Raw genomic sequence first — 17,232 nt, forward strand, 5'->3', positions numbered from 1 at the left:
AATGCATGGGTGAGGGGACACACCTGGAATCGTCGTCGGAAAAGGGGGTTGTGGGCAGCGGGGAACACTATGCTGGGTACATGGAATCTGGGGGACGAGTGGGTAACCAAACAATTAGTAAGCCAAAATGTGAAATTTCAACAACAAATTAATGAATTAATGGCACAGCAACTATCAGCAGTTGCCACAAGGTGGAGGACAGCAGTAGAGGTAAACTTGCAGTTAACTCATTGGGCAGGGGACCTGTTGACATGGGTAGAGGATGGCTTCAGAAGACTAACATGGGGAGAAGTGTGCGTAGGTATTCAAAATGCTCAGTTAATAATGTTAATGGATATTATGAGAGATGCTTGGTCAGAACAATGGCCTTCAGTATTAAATCGGGAGGCTAGCCCATATCTATCCACAATTGCAAAAACATACCCATCTACCTGGAAAATAACATCCCCGACCTATGGGGACAGTTCTTGTGTAATTGTTACTATGATACCATGGGAAGGAAATGCAAATAAGGTGGTTCCCTTGAACCCTATGGGAGTTAGTAGGGAAGGGGGAGCACGTTGGGAGCCACTAGGGAATAGGTGGGGGGGCTGGAATGGTGTAAATTGGACTGTCATCACATTAAGCAGTTGTATATCCAGAGGAGGAATATGGATGTGCCCCTCTTCTATGACTATGGAGGAGCAGGATCAATGGCCTATTGCAAAGGGAGGGCATTTAGGGGTAATGTATATGGGGTACGGTGTATTCTGTTGGGAATGTATGCAATCCTGCAATATAACACTAGGAGGCAAAATCCTTCCAGTGTATGACCAAATTATAAACTTCTATACACTGCCACCTGGACTATGGTGCACCAATGGATCAGTGGACTTCATCGTTGTAAACAATCGAACCGGCACCTACTACCCCATGCCGTACCAAGTAGTTGAATTGGTTTGGACAATACCAAATTTCACTGTGGATATTCAATGGACACACAATATGGACAAAAGTACACAAAGATTACAAGAGCAACTTGCTGCAAGCGCCAACAGTTGGACACACTTACAATACACACTACAGGATGGCGCTGACAAAATTTTAACCTTATCAAAGGAGGAGAAGCAGTGTTTTTGGTGGTGGCCAGGATGTTGGACCATACTGCAGTGGTCAGGACTCTCGGTGTTGCTGTGGATTATCATAGCAGCTAGTGTATTGTTAACTATATGTGTGTTACATTGCATATGGAAACGATCAAGGGGGGCACAACCCCCTAGAGAACAGCCACTAATTATAACCTATAAGTAATGTAGTAAGCCCCCCCCACCTATGTGTACTAGACAACCCGGACCCAACCTTCTCGGGCCCACTATACTGGGAAGTCTGGAACACTAATTGGAATAGGTGTAGTATGCCCGTACAAGAGAAGGTGCAGGGCATGGTACTACACAAGGGGCAGTGGGACAGATGGAGCATCGACACCTGCCACCTTGATGCCTGGCCCTATCAGGAAATGTGTCGCCATATGTCCTATGCTTTTCCAGGGATACCTGGGCAGGAGGATCCCAAAAGAAAAAGAAAAAAAGGGGTGGAGTGTTAGGATATAGATATTCAGGCCTGCCTGTAAAGGCCTGTACTTTAAGAATTTAGGTGTATTCTTATCACTTGGCTAGTTAGAGGTATAAAAGAAAGAATCAAAATCACTGTCTGCCAATGTAAGGTCCTTCTCTTACTGTGACAGTCTGGGGCCCTGTTCTTAGGCTAAGGCCTTTGGCTAAGCGACAGAGGCAGCCATAAGCTGGGAAGCGACCGGTCACATCCTCACATTCCAAAGTAGTCACAGGGAAAGAAGGTGCTATTGGGCTGTTAGGAATACAATCCTGTCCTGATAGTGCCTATCAGCTCCAGAGAAAGGGAAGTGCCTAGAAAATGTAAAAGAAAACTTAGTTTGATAGCATCCTGTCTGGCAAGAACTCACTTATCAATACTGGGATGTGAAATCCTCACTTCTGTATTGTCTTGCCATTATAGTTCCCACTTTGCTATTGTTTGTCTGTATAATCTCTGTCTGGTTCTGTGATTGTTCCTGTCTGCTGTATAATTAATTTTGCTGGGTGTAAACTAATTAAGGTGGTGGGATATAATTGGTTACATAATCATGTTACAATATGTTAGGATTGGTTAGTTAAATTTTAGAAGAATGATTGGTTAAGGTATAGCTAAGAATATTACTATATAAATTAGGGGCAAACAGGAAGTAAGTTGGGATTCGGAAATAAGGAAAAGGAACTTGTGTTTAAGCTTGCTGGAAGTTCACCCCAATAAACATCGAATTGTTTGCACCTTCGGACTTCGGATATTGTTGCTCTCTGTTCATGTGAGAAGGACCAGGGAAGTGAGAGAGTGAAGGAATAAGCTCTCTAACAAGTTGGTTGAGTTCAGGATCCTGACACAGGGAAGAAAGGTAAGCAGCAGGATACGGACCCTGGACTTCAGGAAAACAGACTTCGACTCCCTCAGGGAACGGATGGGTAGGATCCCCTGGGGGAACTAACATGAAGGGGAAAGAAGTCCAGGACAGCTGGCTGTATTTCAAGGAATTCCTGTTGAGGTTACAGGGATAAACCATCCCGATGAGTCGAAAGAATAGTAAATATGGCAGGCGACCAGCTTGGCTTAACGGTGAAATCCTAGCGGATCTTAAACATAAAAAAGAAGCTTACAAGAAGTGGAAGGTTGGACATATGACCAGGGAAGAGTATAAAAATATTGCTCAGGCATGTAGGAATGAAATCAGGAGGGCCAAATCGCACGTGGAGCTGCAGCTAACAAGAGATGTCAAGAGTAACAAGAAGGGTTTCTTCAGGTATGTTGGCAACAAGAAGAAAGCCAAGGAAAGTGTGGGCCCCTTACTGAATGAGGGAGGCAACCTAGTGACAGAGGATGTGGAAAAAGCTAATGTACTCAATGCTTTTTTTGCCTCTGTCTTCACTAACAAGGTCAGCTCCCAGACCGCTGCGCTGGGCATCACAACATGGGGAGTAGATGGCCAGCCCTCTGTGGAGAAAGAGGTGGTTAGGGACTATTTAGAAAAGCTGGACGTGCACAAGTCCATGGGGCCGGACGAGTTGCATCCGAGAGTGCTAAAGGAATTGGCGGCTGTGATTGCAGAGCCATTGGCCATTATCTTTGAAAACTCGTGACGAACGGTGGAAGTCCCAGATGACTGGAAAAAGGCTAATGTAGTGCCAATCTTTAACAAAGGGAAGAAGGAGGATCCTGGGAACTACAGGCCAGTCAGCCTCACCTCAGTCCCCAGAAAAATCATGGAGCAGGTCCTCAAGGGAATCAATCCTGAAGCACTTAGAGGAGAGGAAAGTGATCAGGAACAGTCAGCATGGATTCACAAAGGGAAGGTCATGCCTGACTAATCTAATCGCCTTCTATGACGAGATTACTGGTTCTGTGGATGAAGGGAAAGCAGTGGATGTATTATTTCTTGACTTTAGCAAAGCTTTTGACACGGTCTCCCACAGTATTCTTGTCAGCAAGTTAAAGAAGTATGGGCTGGATGACTGCACTATAAGGTGGGTAGAAAGTTGGCTAGATTGTTGGGCTCAACGGGTAGTGATCAATGGCTCCATGTCTAGTTGGCAGCCGATATCCAGTGGAGTGCCTCAAGGGTCGGTCCTGGGCTGGTTTTGTTCAAAGTAAATGATAAATAAATGGTCTGGAGGATGGTGTGGATTGCACTCTTAGCAAATTTGCGGATGATACTAAACTAGGAGGAGTGGTAGATACGCTGGAGGGCAAGGATAGGATACAGAGGGACCTAGACAAATTGGAGGATTGGGCCAAAAGAAATCTGATGAGGATCAATAAGGATAATGCAGAGTCCTGCACTTAGGACGGAAGAACCCAGTGCATTTCATTTGCCTAAAGACTTGTTGGTTTCAGAGATACCTGAGTCGCCCCGGTTCAGCACCGACACATTCTTGGTACTGATCACATCTCAGTGCCCAGACATACATGCAGTACCAATGGAGTCTCCCACAGCATCCATGACAGCTCCACCTCTTCCCAGTGTCGAGGCGGAGGAGGAGGATGACAGATTCTCCTCAGTCTCCTTGGAAGGCTCTCTGTCCCACTACCAGGGAGCGAATCACCCAGAAACCTCTGCAGAACCAGCTTACCACCATGAGAGACATGACCCACACAGTTGGTATGGACACGCTTGGGTGCACCCATCAATGCCCTTTGCACCACCCCAGTGACCATACTGGTCTATACCCCAATTCTTGAGGGCCCCTAGTGTTGCTCATCACGATAGGAGAAGACAATCTCCTACTGCTTCTCTGTCTAGGTCTCCCGATCCACAGGAGGAGAACAGGCAGTGAGATGAGACAAAGGGATTACTCCAGTGACTAACATCTCTTCATCATCTCCTGTTGAAGCTGTTATGCCTCCCCCACCAACTTTGGCAAATGACTTCAAACCATTTCAAGACTTCATCAAGAGAGAAGTGGATTTTCTACATATTCCACTGGAAGAAGTCAAGGTGTTGCAACACAAGCTGTTCGACATGCTACACTCTTCATCATCAGCCTGTATTGCACTCACTATTAACGAGGTATCGCTGGACCCAGCAAAGACTATGTGGCACAGTACATCCCACATGCAAGAGAGCAGATAAAAGTATTATGTTCCCTCTAAAGACTCGGATCTTTTATTTTCCCACCCATTCCCAAAATCCCTTGTAATCGATGCTGTAAATGAACATGGCAGACAGCACCATGCTAAATCAACATCCTATGACAGAACTTAAAACAACTTGAAAATCATATTCTTAGGTGACCCTGCAATTTAAGGTTGCTAATTACCAAGCTCTTATGGCAAAATACAACCATATCAATTATTCTACATTAAACACCTTCATTGACCATCTCCCATTAGTTTCACGTGATCACTACTGAGGGTCAGCTTCTTGCAAGGACATTGTTGCAGGCACCTCTCTAAACACCTGACACAGCTGCCTGCTTCATCTCAACAGCAGTGGGCATGCGGAGCTTCCTGGCTTCACCTTTCTGGCTTTCCAAGGAAAGTCCAGTCTACTGTGGAGGACCTTCCATTTGAACGATCCAAATTATCTGAAGAGAAAATGGATGAATCCCTCCACATACTAAAAGACTCTAGAGCCACTTTGCATTCACTGAGAATTTATGCACCTGCACAAAAAAGAAGATATAATAAATCACAGATGACACAGAGATCCTGGCCTGATCAATTTTCTCCTCCCCAAAGGCATTATGAACCCCAACAGAAAACACAATGAATATGAAAGTGAAGATCAACTCCCCCACAGTCATCAACATCACAGCCATCTACATCTATGCACAATTTTTGATATGTTGTTTGAGGACCCGAGGTACCATCCCCATTTTAATTTGCTGCAAAAACACAAACATCACCACTACTTTGGCAACTGCCTTACTCTTTTTCATCAGAATTGGGACCAAGTGGGTTTTGGAGATCATCTCCACAGGATTTTCGATCCATTTTACCTCCCTCACTCCTGCCTACCGCTCCCCCCGACCCTCCTCAGGAACCCTTCTCATGAGCAGCTTTTACATAAGGAAACAAGCTATCTTCTGAACCTAGGTGCTGTAGAACCAGTTCCTACTCAACACAGCGGAAAGGGCTTCAACTCCAAGTACTTCCAGATACTGAAAAAGAATGGTGATTGGACACACATTGTGGATCTAAGATCACTCAACAGATTTGTAAAGATACAACGCTTCAAGAAGGTGACTTTGGCAGCAATAATCCCATCTCTGGACCATGGGGACTGGTTCTCGACCCTTGACCTACAAGATGCTTACTTCCATATCGCGAGCCACAGAAGGTTTCTAGTATTCACTCTGAGACAAGACAACTTTCATTGTCTGCACCCAGAGTGTTCTCAAAGGTCCTTTCTATTGTTGTGGTGCTCCTTCGCAAACAAAGAGTGATAATATTCCTGTATCTAGATGATTGCCTGCTCAAGGCATGCTCCTTTGATGATGCTTTGACGCCCCCACAAAAGACTGTGGACCTATTCCTCCAACTGGCTCTAAAAGTAGACATCCAAAAGACCATATTAACTCCAATATAACATCTGGAATTTATAGGGGCCTACCTAGATGGAGCAGAGGCCAAAGCCTTCCTTCTCTTATGCAGGTTCAACACCTGAGTCAACTTAATCTCAACAGGACAGGCCAACCCTCAAACCTTGGTCAGAAATAGTCTTCAACTACCGGGACACATGGTGGCAGGCACCTTTGTAATAAATCACGTGAGACTCCACATGTACTGGTTTCAGTGGTGGTTCAGCACATACCAAGCACACACAGTATAAACAAACTTCTATTGATGCCCTCAACAGTCAAAAACTCCCTCAACTGGTAAAAAGACTCTCACAATGTCTGCTCAGGAGTTCCCTTCACTCAACCACCCCCAACGTTAATAATGACAACAGATGCATACCTACTGGGATGGGGAGCCCTCCTGGACACAAACATTAGTCAAGGCAAATGGTTCCCCTTCGAATCCACATTGCATATCTACTTACTGGAACCCAGAGCAGTCAGGAAAGCTTGTTCACATTTTCTCCCACTGATCGGGGGAAGCATCTAAACATTATGATAGAGAACACTGCATGTATGTTTTACATAAATCACTAGGGAAGAGCAGGCTCACCTTCCCTTTGTACCAAGGCAGTGACACTCTGGACCTGGTGCATTCACCACCCCATAGAACGGCTTCCGTATGAGGAGAGATTAATCAGGCTGGGACTTTTCAGCTTGGAAAAGAGGTGACTAAGGAGGGATATGATAGAGGTCTTTGGGGCAGCTGCCTGTTAGGATAAAGATATTCAGGTCTGTCTGTAAAGGCCTATACTCTAAGAATTTAGGTGTATTCTTATCACTTGGCTAGTTATAGAGGTATAAAAGAAAGAATCAAAATCACTGTCTGCCGGTGTAAGGGCCTTCTCTTACTGTGACAGTCTGAGGCCCTGTTCTTAGGCTAAGGCCTTTGGCTAAGCAACAGGCAGCCATAAACTGGGAAGTGAATGGTCACATCCTCACATTCCAAACTAGTCACATTGAAATAAGGTGCTATTGGGCTGTTAGGAATACAATCCTGTCCTGATAGTTCCTATCACCTCCAGAGAAAGGGAAGTGCCTAGAAAATGTAAACGGAAACTTAGTTTGATAGCATCCTGTCTAGCAAGAACTCACTTATCAATAGCTGGGACGTGAAATCCTCATTTCTGTATTGTCTTCTCATTATAGTTCCCACTTTGCTATTGTTTGTCTGTATAATCTCTGTCTGGTTCTGTGATTGTTCCTGTCTGCTGTATAATTAATTTTGCTGGGTGTAAACTATTTAAGGTGGTGGGATATAATGGTTACATAATCATGTTACAATATGTTAGGATTGGTTAGTTAAATTTCAGGAAAATGATTGGTTAAGGTATAGCTAAGCAGAACTCAAGTTTTACTATATAATCTGTAGTCAATGAGGAAGTGAGTGGGTGTGGGTGGAGAGGGTGGATGGGGGAGGGAGATGGGAACAGGGAATGGGGGTAAGGAAATTGGACTCATGTTTGGCTAAGGGCAGGAATGGGAACAGGGACACAGGTGTAAGGCTCTGTGGTGTCAGAGCTGGGAAGGAGGATACTAAGGAAGGAAACTGGAATCATGCTTGCTGGAAGTTCACCCCAATAAACATCGAATTGTTTGCACCTTTGGACTTCGGGTATTGTTGCTCTCTGTTCATGCGAGAAGGACCAGGGAAGTAAGTGGGTGAAGGAATAAGCCCCCTAACACTGCCATTGGCCACTATCGGAGGACAGGATAGTGGGCTTGATGGACCTTTGGTCTGACCCAGTCTGGTTGTTCTTATGTTCTTATTTGTGGCAAGGTTTACTCATGCCCTGAGACATCATCTTGTTGTCGTCTTATGATGGAAAGGGGTGATGGCAGCGAGATGCACTTCCAGGGAGCGTAGCAATAACCCTGACATTTTCAGTTCTAGGATGCAATCTACCACAAGTGGTAGTGGAGAGGATGTAGGGGTAACATGTTTCCAGTCACACCAGAGCTGGAATCTCTTCCACTATTGAATAGACATGGTCTTTACTTACTCAGAGCAGGTAATTTCTAAGTGTTGGAAGCATTGAGTTGGAGAACCTGTCGATTGGGGTGATGGACCTTGCCAGTACCCTGAGAGGGGAGATGAGGAACAGGCTGCTGAGTGATTGGCATGCAAATCACCAGTTGAGTACGACATGGGAATCACGTTCGTCATGGCCACAAGGGGTCTGTAAGTGTAACCCTGGCCCTTTCTTTTCTTTCCTCAGGCAAGACCTTTGATATTAGAGGAATTGGAGGCAAGGCATAGAGGAGACCTGTGTTCCAATGTAGGAAAAGATCATCTCTGAGAGAGTGATGACCCAGGACAGCTCCGGAGCAGAACTGGGAGCACTTCTTGTCTCTGGCTGTGGGGAATAAGTCTATCTTTGGGACTCCCCAAAGTAGAAATATGCTGTGGAGAATGGAAAGGTCTATTTCTCATTTGTAATCCTGGGAAAAGTCCCTGCTGAGAGTGTCTGCAGGAGTGTTCTGTGTGCCCAAGAGGTGAGCTGCTGAGATGTTGGTGTGAACATAAGAGCATAAGAACAGCCATACTGGGTCAGACCAAAGGTCCATCTAGCCCAGTATCCTGCCTTCTGACAGTGGCCAATGGCAGGTGCCCCAAAGGGAATGAACAGACAGGTTATCCTCAAGTGATCCATGCCTATCACCCAATCCCAGCTTCTGGCCAACAGAGGCTTGGGACACCATTCCTGCCCATCCTGGCTAATAGCTATTGATGGACCTAGCCACCATGAATCTATCTAGCTCCCTTTTGAACCCCGTTATAGTCTTGGCCTTCACAACACCCTCTGGTAAGGAGTGCCAGAGGTTGACAGTGCGTTGCATGAAAAAATACTTTCTTGTGTTTGTTTTAAACCCGCTACCTATTAATTTCATTTGGTGGCCCCTTGTTCTTCTATTATGAGAAGGAGTAAATAACACTTCCTTATTTACTTTCTCTATACCACTCATGATTTCATAGCCCTCTATCATATCCCCCCTTAGTCGCCTCTTTTCCAAGCTGAAAAGTCCCAGTCTTATTAATCTCTCCTCATACGGAAGTCGTTCTATACCCCTAATCATTTTTGTTGCCCTTTTCTGAACCTTTTCCAATTCCAATGTGTCTTTTTTGAGGTGGGGCGACCACGTCTGCACACAGTATTCAAGGTGCGGGTGAACCATGGATTTATATATAGGCGATATGATATTTTCTGTCATATTATCGATCCCTTTCTTGATGATTCCCAACATTCTGTTTGCTTTTTTGACTGCCGCTGCACACTGAGTGGATGATTTCAGAAAACTATCCACAATGACTCCAAGATCTCTTTCTTGAGTGGCAACAGCTAATTTAGACCCCATCATTGTATATGTATAGTTAGGATTATGTTTTCCAATGTGCATTACTTTTCATTTATCAACATTAAATTTAATCTGCCATTTTGTTGCCCAGTCATCCAGTTTTGTGAGATCCTTTTGTAGCTCTTTGCAGTCTTCACAATCAGATGTTCTACACTGTCATGAGACCTCAACCATGTCCTTCGGTTTCTTACAAGACTTCCCTTCGAACCCATGGCTTCCTGCTCTCTTCTATACCTCTCTATGGAAACTACAATCCTAGTGGCCATTATGTCTGCACGGAGAGTGGGAGAGATAGGGGCTCTATTGGTATACCCCCTGTTTACAGTTGTTTTAGAAGACAAGGTTACAATATGACTGTACCCCACATTCCTACTGAAAATATCTTCACACTTCCACATAAACCGGTTTATCCATCTCCCCACTTTCTTTCCAAAACCACACCAGGATAAAAGGGAGGTGACACTACACACTCTCAATGTCAGGAGAGTCCTTTTATTTGGTGAGGATTAAGCCTTTTAGGAAATCTCGCAGACTACTTCTCTCCATTGCAGACAGATCTAAGGGAGCCTCAATCACTAAACAAAGACTCTCGAGATGGATATCAGACTGCATTACCCATTGCTCTCACAATTATGGCATTCCACCTTCCTGTACGGTTCAAACTCACTCCAGGAGATCTCTCTCCACTTACACAGCCTTACATAAGAATGTTCTGATCACAGACATGTGCAGAGCAGAAACGTGGACATCTGCTCACACATTTGCTGAACAACATGCAGTCACCCACATCTCAGCAGAGGCCCCTTAGAAGTGTGTGAGGGGCCCACAGGCACCTGAACTGTGGCTGCACCCCACATGCCATGCCCCGCCTGAGGCCCTGCCCCTTTCTCCCTGTGCTCACGCCACCCATTGCCCCCAAGGCCCTGACCTCACACTACCTCTTCTCCCCAAGCCCCTGACCTTGCACCAACCCTTCCCCCAAAACCCCAACATCACTCTCGCTTCCCCCCAAAACCCCGCCTGCTGCTCACTCCTCTCCCCCCACTGTTACTTGCCTTTACAGCTGGCAAAAAGTGGGGGGAGGGCCTGACCCCTTGATCCCCCCAATTCCGGCACCCCTGCATCCTCTGCTATATTTTATTCCAGTGTCTGATGCTCAGAACTAGACTCGACTCTGAAACCCCACCCCTCAGTTAAGGGTACTGCTGCAGAGTCGCCGAGACACCGCTGAAAGAAGGAGAAAGGGTTACTCACCTGGTGCCGTAACTGTGGCTTTCTGAGATGTGTCCCTGTGGGTGCTCCACTACTTGCCCTCCTTCCCCTCTGCTTTGGAGCTCTGACCTATGAGCTCTGTGGTAGAGAAGGAACTGGGGGCACTTTGTCTGAACAGCGCTATATTGACCTAATGCGGAGCACGAGATGGGGAGAGCGTATGTGGGGGCCAAACAGAAACTGCTACCTAAAATCTCCGATGTGAGCCGCAGGGCTGTGAATACACAGAGCATGGAGTAACACACACCTCGAAGAACTGCAGTTACTGTGCAAGGCGAGGAACCCTTTCTTATCCCATTTTACACTCAGGGAACTGAGGCCCAGAGAGCTCAGGGCCCCAATTCAGCTAGATACAGGCTTAACTTTACGTATGTGAATAATCCCATTACTATAAGTCAGTCTCTCACTGTCAGGCATTTTTTTCCAGCCCTCAAATAATTTTTGTGGCTCTTTTCTGCATCCTTTCTAGTTTTTCAACGTCTTTTTTCAAATGAGGTCAGCCAGTTGTTCCGACAGCCCCACAGCCAGCTGCACTGACTGCCAGCCACTGTTGGAGTGGCCCAGGGCAGCTGGCCCCGGGGACCACCGGACCAGCAGCCAGTGGGGCTGGCCCCAGAGAGCGCCTGAGCAGTGGTCCCTCGGGCGGCTGAAGCAGCTGCTGCTCAGTGTCCCCTGGCAGCTGGTGCAACTGGCCCTGCTCCCCCTCCAGCAGCAGCCCCGCTAAGATTTACTTAGGGGACTTATGGTATAAATCATGAACTGGTCACAGGTGGTGAATTTTTTTGTTTATTGCCCATGACCTGTCCACAACTTTCTCTAAAAATACCCGTAACTAAACTGTAACCTTAGGCCTGGTACAGCAGTGACTGAGTGAGGGTCTAAGGTCTGTGATGTACAGGAGGAACCCTTCTGGCCCTGAACTCTGTGAATCTATGATTTTCTGTAAAATGGCAGCTCTTTGCTAGTATGAGAGGGGACCATTGCCCCCCGGAATCTCACCTCTTTCACTCTTCTTTCTTTAGAAAACCTGCAATCTGAAGTGGAGAAAGAGAGAGGTAAGTTCCTAGGACAAGTTCTCTGAAATAATAGTAGGAATAACCCAGTTAATGCAACAAGATGAAACCTCACCTCTTTCTTCCTTTTCTCTTCCAGAGTTTCTGCACGCTGAGCTGGAGAACGAGAGAGGTAAATGTCTGGGCTCTCCGGAGGCTTGAACAATTTTCTCTCACTGTACATAGTCAGACGCACTTTGGCTTTTGTCTCTGCACTATCTGTTAGGAGAGGCTCTGGGAATCAAACGGACGGGGCGCTCTGACTAATCATAGAGTGGGGTAACTGCTCCATAGATAAGGTTGCTGCTCAGTTTCCATAATAAGCCTGATTTTAGCCCCTTCCTTTAAAATCTGCACACAGGGGAATGTCCATATCCAAAACTGGTGGGTCTGCCTGGGCCCATGTACCTTTTTGCTGCTGAATTTAAAGGAATGGAGGGGTGGGGGGATTCGGATGCCCTGGAAACAGGGGCTCAGCGCAGTCCCAAAGTCTCCTAGCACTCTCCGACACTTTGAGGCACAAACTCAGTGAGAAGGAGCCAGCTCATGTTGCTGGGCCCATGAGCTGAGATCCAGTGTTCAGGGCCAAGGGTTAGCTCATTAAACCCTCACTTCCATGTTATCAGGGCCTAGCCCCTCACCAAGCTGCCTGGCACATGGGGAGTGTGGACACTACACCACACGTGAGCCCAGCTAGGGCAGGGCCATAGGAGCCCAGCGAGGGTCAGATGCCAAGAAGGGGAGTGTAATCGACAGTGCCCAAAGCCACTAAGAGCTCTATGAGGATGGAGCTCAGGCCAGGAGACCTCGGCAGAAAGAGGGCAGCAGAGAGCACAGTGGAGAGGGCAAAGTGGTCCTTTAAAGGCACATTCCCTAACCCAGGAGCTGTTGTAGAACTGACTGCATACCCATGTCTCTCTGTTTGCAGAGAAATCCCTGGCTGAACTTGGTAAGTGCCATGTGTCCCCTTTCCCCCACCCCATATGACATTGTGTCCTATGCTGGCAGTCCGTGCTCCGGGGAGTGCTCACCTCTTGGTGTGTTTGATTTCAGGCTGGAGTAAAGTCAGCAAAAATGCAGGTAAGTGAAGCTGGTATTTTAATGTCAGGCCCCCTGCACCACTCTGCTGCCCAGCAAATGCGCACATGCCAGAAGTCACAGGGAAAGAGCAGTATGGTCAACGAAAATGCCAGATTCGTCCCCAGTTTACTTGCATAAAACAAATGCTCACACTTAAGTATGGAGTCCCGAGCTCTCCAGTGTAACTGCAATAACTCAGAGTGCTCCTAAGGCCGGGAACTTACCTGCTGTCAATTCAGGGGGGTAGGTGCTCACAGCAGTTGGTAATTATGGTTCAGAGTTGGGTTTTTACTGGACACATATGGTGAATTCTCATGTGTTGCGTTGTTATTAACTTCATGAACTAGAAGGGTTCTAGAAAACTGTAAATTACCTTAACTGGCTGCGGGTAATTGCCTTAATGCTTTTTGGACTCTGGTGAAATCTCTGTTTTTACGGAGTTGTCAATCAGTAGCCCTTTGGCCAATTCAGTTCAAATATGGTAGAAAAATTCTACATCAGACCTGGACCAAATCTACCAAATTTGAGTCTGATATGACTTGGTGGGTATTAGAATAGAGGGCTCCCAACTCAGGTGTAGATTGGAAACTCAGTTGCTGTCTTAGCTGTGGAGACGTGGTAGCGGCCCCACAGCACTGATTTTGTGGTAGGTGAATACTGAGTTCTTTTGATGGTTGAAATGATCTCCGTGTGTGTAACACCTGAGCTCATTCCTTACTGGGGCCTCTGTAGAGGTTACAGACAGGCCCAATGGGAGCTAGAGGCATCTCCATCTCTTCCAGGGGAACTATTTGCCCCTATTGCCTGGGAGGAGAGCTGCAGTGAAATGCAGAGAAGCAGATCCCTGGGAGTTAGAGGTGGGAAATCAGAGAGTCTCCTAGCCAAGACAGAGCTGGTGGGAGGATGGGAAACAGCCTCGATGGGCATAGGCACCAACTTCTGCTGGTGCCCATGGGTGCTCGACCCCTCCTCTACCCCCAGCCCTGCCCTGACTCCACCCCTGCCCCGCCCCCATTCCAACCCCTTCCCCAAAGTCCCCACCCCAACTCCGTCCCCTCCCTGCCCCTATTGGACTCCTTCCCCAAATCCTCTCCCAGGCTCCGCCTCTTCCCCTGAGTGCGCCACGTTCCCGCTCCTCCCCCCTCCCTCCCAGAGCTTGTTACGCTGCTAAACAGCTGTTTTGTGGCTGCAAGCTCTGGGAGCTAGGAGAAGCAGGGACACAGCATGCTCAGAGGAGGAGGCAGAGGTTAGGTGAGGTGAGGTGGAGGTGCGGAGCTTGGCTGCCGGTGGGTGCTGAGCACCCACTAATTTTTCCCCGTGCGTGCTCCAGTCCTGCAGCACCCACGGAGTCAGCACCTATGCTGATGCTCTACCCCATCTCTGCAGCGATGGTGAGTCTGGATCCGGACACGGCTCATCCCAGCCTCAAGGTCTCTGAGAATCGGCGATCTGTGGAATAGAGGGGCTTGCAGCAGGACGTGCCTGACAACCCTGAGAGATTTGACAGTGAAACCTGCGTGCTGGGTTTGGAAGGGTTTGCCTCGGGGAAACACTACTGGGAGGTAGAAGTCGGAGGTGGTAGGGCCTGGGCTGTGGGGGTGGCCAAAGAATCTGTCAGGAGGAAGGGCTGGATCAGCTTTTCTCCTGAGGAGAGGATCTGGGCCGTGGATCAGTGTGGGAGCCATTACTGGGCTTGCACCTCCCCAGAGACCCTCCTGTCCCCGACTGGGAGCCCTGGGAAGATCGGAGTGTATCTGGACTATGAGCGGGGCCTGGTGTCATTTTATCATCCTGGTATGGAGGCCCCAATCTACACTTTCACCACCTCTTTCACTGGGCAGCTCCACCCTTTCTTCTGGGTCTACTCCCCAATCACGCTGTTTCCCTGAGATATGGCACTGTGGGGATAGCACCTCTCACTGGTCAAAGACGTTTTTTGTTCTGTTGTTTTCCGAAATGGACTAATTTTTCATTTTTAAATATTTTCCATTATTTTTTTATTCCTCTCAAAACTTGGAATTTTCCAGAATGAATATTTTCAGTTTTGAAAATCCTACCGTTTGACTAAGCTGAGGGCTCAAAATTGGCAAAGCAGAAGAAATCCTGATATTATGGTGATGAGTGTGGTGGAAGAAGCTACATAGAATAGAACAGAACCCAATAAACAATACATCATAGGACCCCTCCATCCAAATAAAAGGTTTAAGTTGAAAATTTTGTAATAATGCAAGAAAAAAAAACCCTCAAGAAAATCCAAATGTATGTATGAGCAGTATGACTGCTCAGAGCTCCGGTATGAAACTGTAGAAAAACCTGAGTGTCTCTGGATTAAGTTTAGAAGTGTGTGCAACAAGAGTGATGTAGTGGTGGGAGTCTGCTATAGACCACCGGACCAGGGGGATGAGGTAGATGAGGCTTTCTTCCAGCAACTCACGGAAGCTACTAGATCGCATGCCCTGATTCTCATGGGTGACTTTAATTTTCCTGATATCTGCTGGGAGAGCAATACAGCGGTGCATAGACAATCCAGGAAGTTTTTGGAAAGCGTAGGGGACAATTTCCTGGCGCAAGTGCTAGAGGAGCCAACTAGGGGGGGGCGCTTTTCTTGACCTGCTGCTCACAAACCGGGTAGAATTAGTGGGGGAAGCAAAAGTGGATGGGAATCTGGGAGGCAGTGACCATGAGTTGGTTGAGTTCAGGATCCTGACAGAGGGAAGAAAGGTAAGCAGCAGGATACGGACCCTGGACTTCAGGAAAGCAGACTTCGACTCCCTCAGGGAACGGATGGCCAGGATCCCCTGGGGGACTAACATGAACGGGAAAGGAGTCCAGAAGAGGTGGCTGTATTTCAAGGAATCCCTGTTGAGGTTACAGGGACAAACCATCCCGATGAGTCGAAAGAATAGTAAATATGGCAGGCGACCAGCTTGGCTTAATGGTGAAATCCTAGCAGATCTTAAACATAAAAAAGAAGCTTACAAGAAGTGGAAGGTTGGACATATGACCAGGGAAGAGTATAAAAATATTGCTCGGGCATGTAGGAATGAAATCAGGAGGGCCAAATCGCACCTGGAGCTGCAGCTAGCGAGAGATGTCAAGAGTAACAAGAAGAGTTTCTTCAGGTATGTTGGCAACAAGAAGAAAGCCAAGGAAAGTGTGGGCCCCTTACTGAATGAGGGAGGCAACCTAGTGACAGAGGATGTGGAAAAAGCTAATGTACTCAATGCTTTTATTGCCTCTGTCCTCACTAACAAGGTCAGCTCCCAGACTGCTGCGCTGGGCATCACAAAATGGGGAAGAGATGGCCAGCCCGCTGTGGAGATAGAGGTGGTTAGGGACTATTTAGAAAAGCTGGATGTGCACAAGTCCATGGGGCTGAACGAGTTGCATCCGAGAATGCTGAAGGAATTGGCGGCTGTGATTGCAGAGCCATTGGCCATTATCTTTGAAAACTCGTGGCGAACCGGGGAAGTCCCGGATGACTGGACAAAGGCTAATGTAGTGCCAATCTTTAAAAAAGGGAAGAAGGAGGATCCTGGGAACTACAGGCCAGTCAGCCTCACCTCAGTCCCTGGAAAAATCATGGAGCAGGTCCTCAAAGAATCAATCCTGAAGCACTTGCATGAGAGGAAGGTGATCAGGAACAGCCAGCATGGATTCACCAAGGGAAGGTCATGCCTGACTAATCTAATCGCCTTTTATGATGAGATTACTGGTTCTGTGGATGAAGGGAAAGCAGTGGATGTATTGTTTCTTGACTTTAGCAAAGCTTTTGACACGGTCTCCCACAGTATTCTTGTCAGCAAGTTAAGGAAGTATGGGCTGGATGAATGCACTATAAGGTGGGTAGAAAGCTGGCTAGATTGTCGGGCTCAACGGGTAGTGATCAATGGCTCCATGTCTAGTTGGCAGCCGGTATCAAGTGGAGTGCCCCAAGGGTTGGTCCTGGGGCCGGTTTTGTTCAATATCTTCATAAATGATCTGGAGGATGGTGTGGATTGCACTCTCAGCAAATTTGCGGATGATACTAAACTGGGAGGAGTGGTAGATACGCTGGAGGGGAGGGATAGGATACAGAAGGACCTAGACAAATTGGAGGATTGGGCCAAAAGAAATCTGATGAGGTTCAATAAGGATAAGTGCGGGGTCCTGCACTTAGGACAGAAGAACCCAATGCACCGCTACAGACTAGGGACCGAATGGCTAGGCAGCAGTTCTGCGGAAAAGGACCTAGGGGTGACAGTGGACGAGAAGCTGGATATGAGTCAGCAGTGTGCCCTTGTTGCCAAGGAGGCCAATGGCATTTT

This window comes from Lepidochelys kempii, chromosome 12, assembly GCF_965140285.1.
Source record: "Lepidochelys kempii isolate rLepKem1 chromosome 12, rLepKem1.hap1, whole genome shotgun sequence".
Lineage (NCBI taxonomy): Eukaryota > Metazoa > Chordata > Testudines > Cheloniidae > Lepidochelys > Lepidochelys kempii.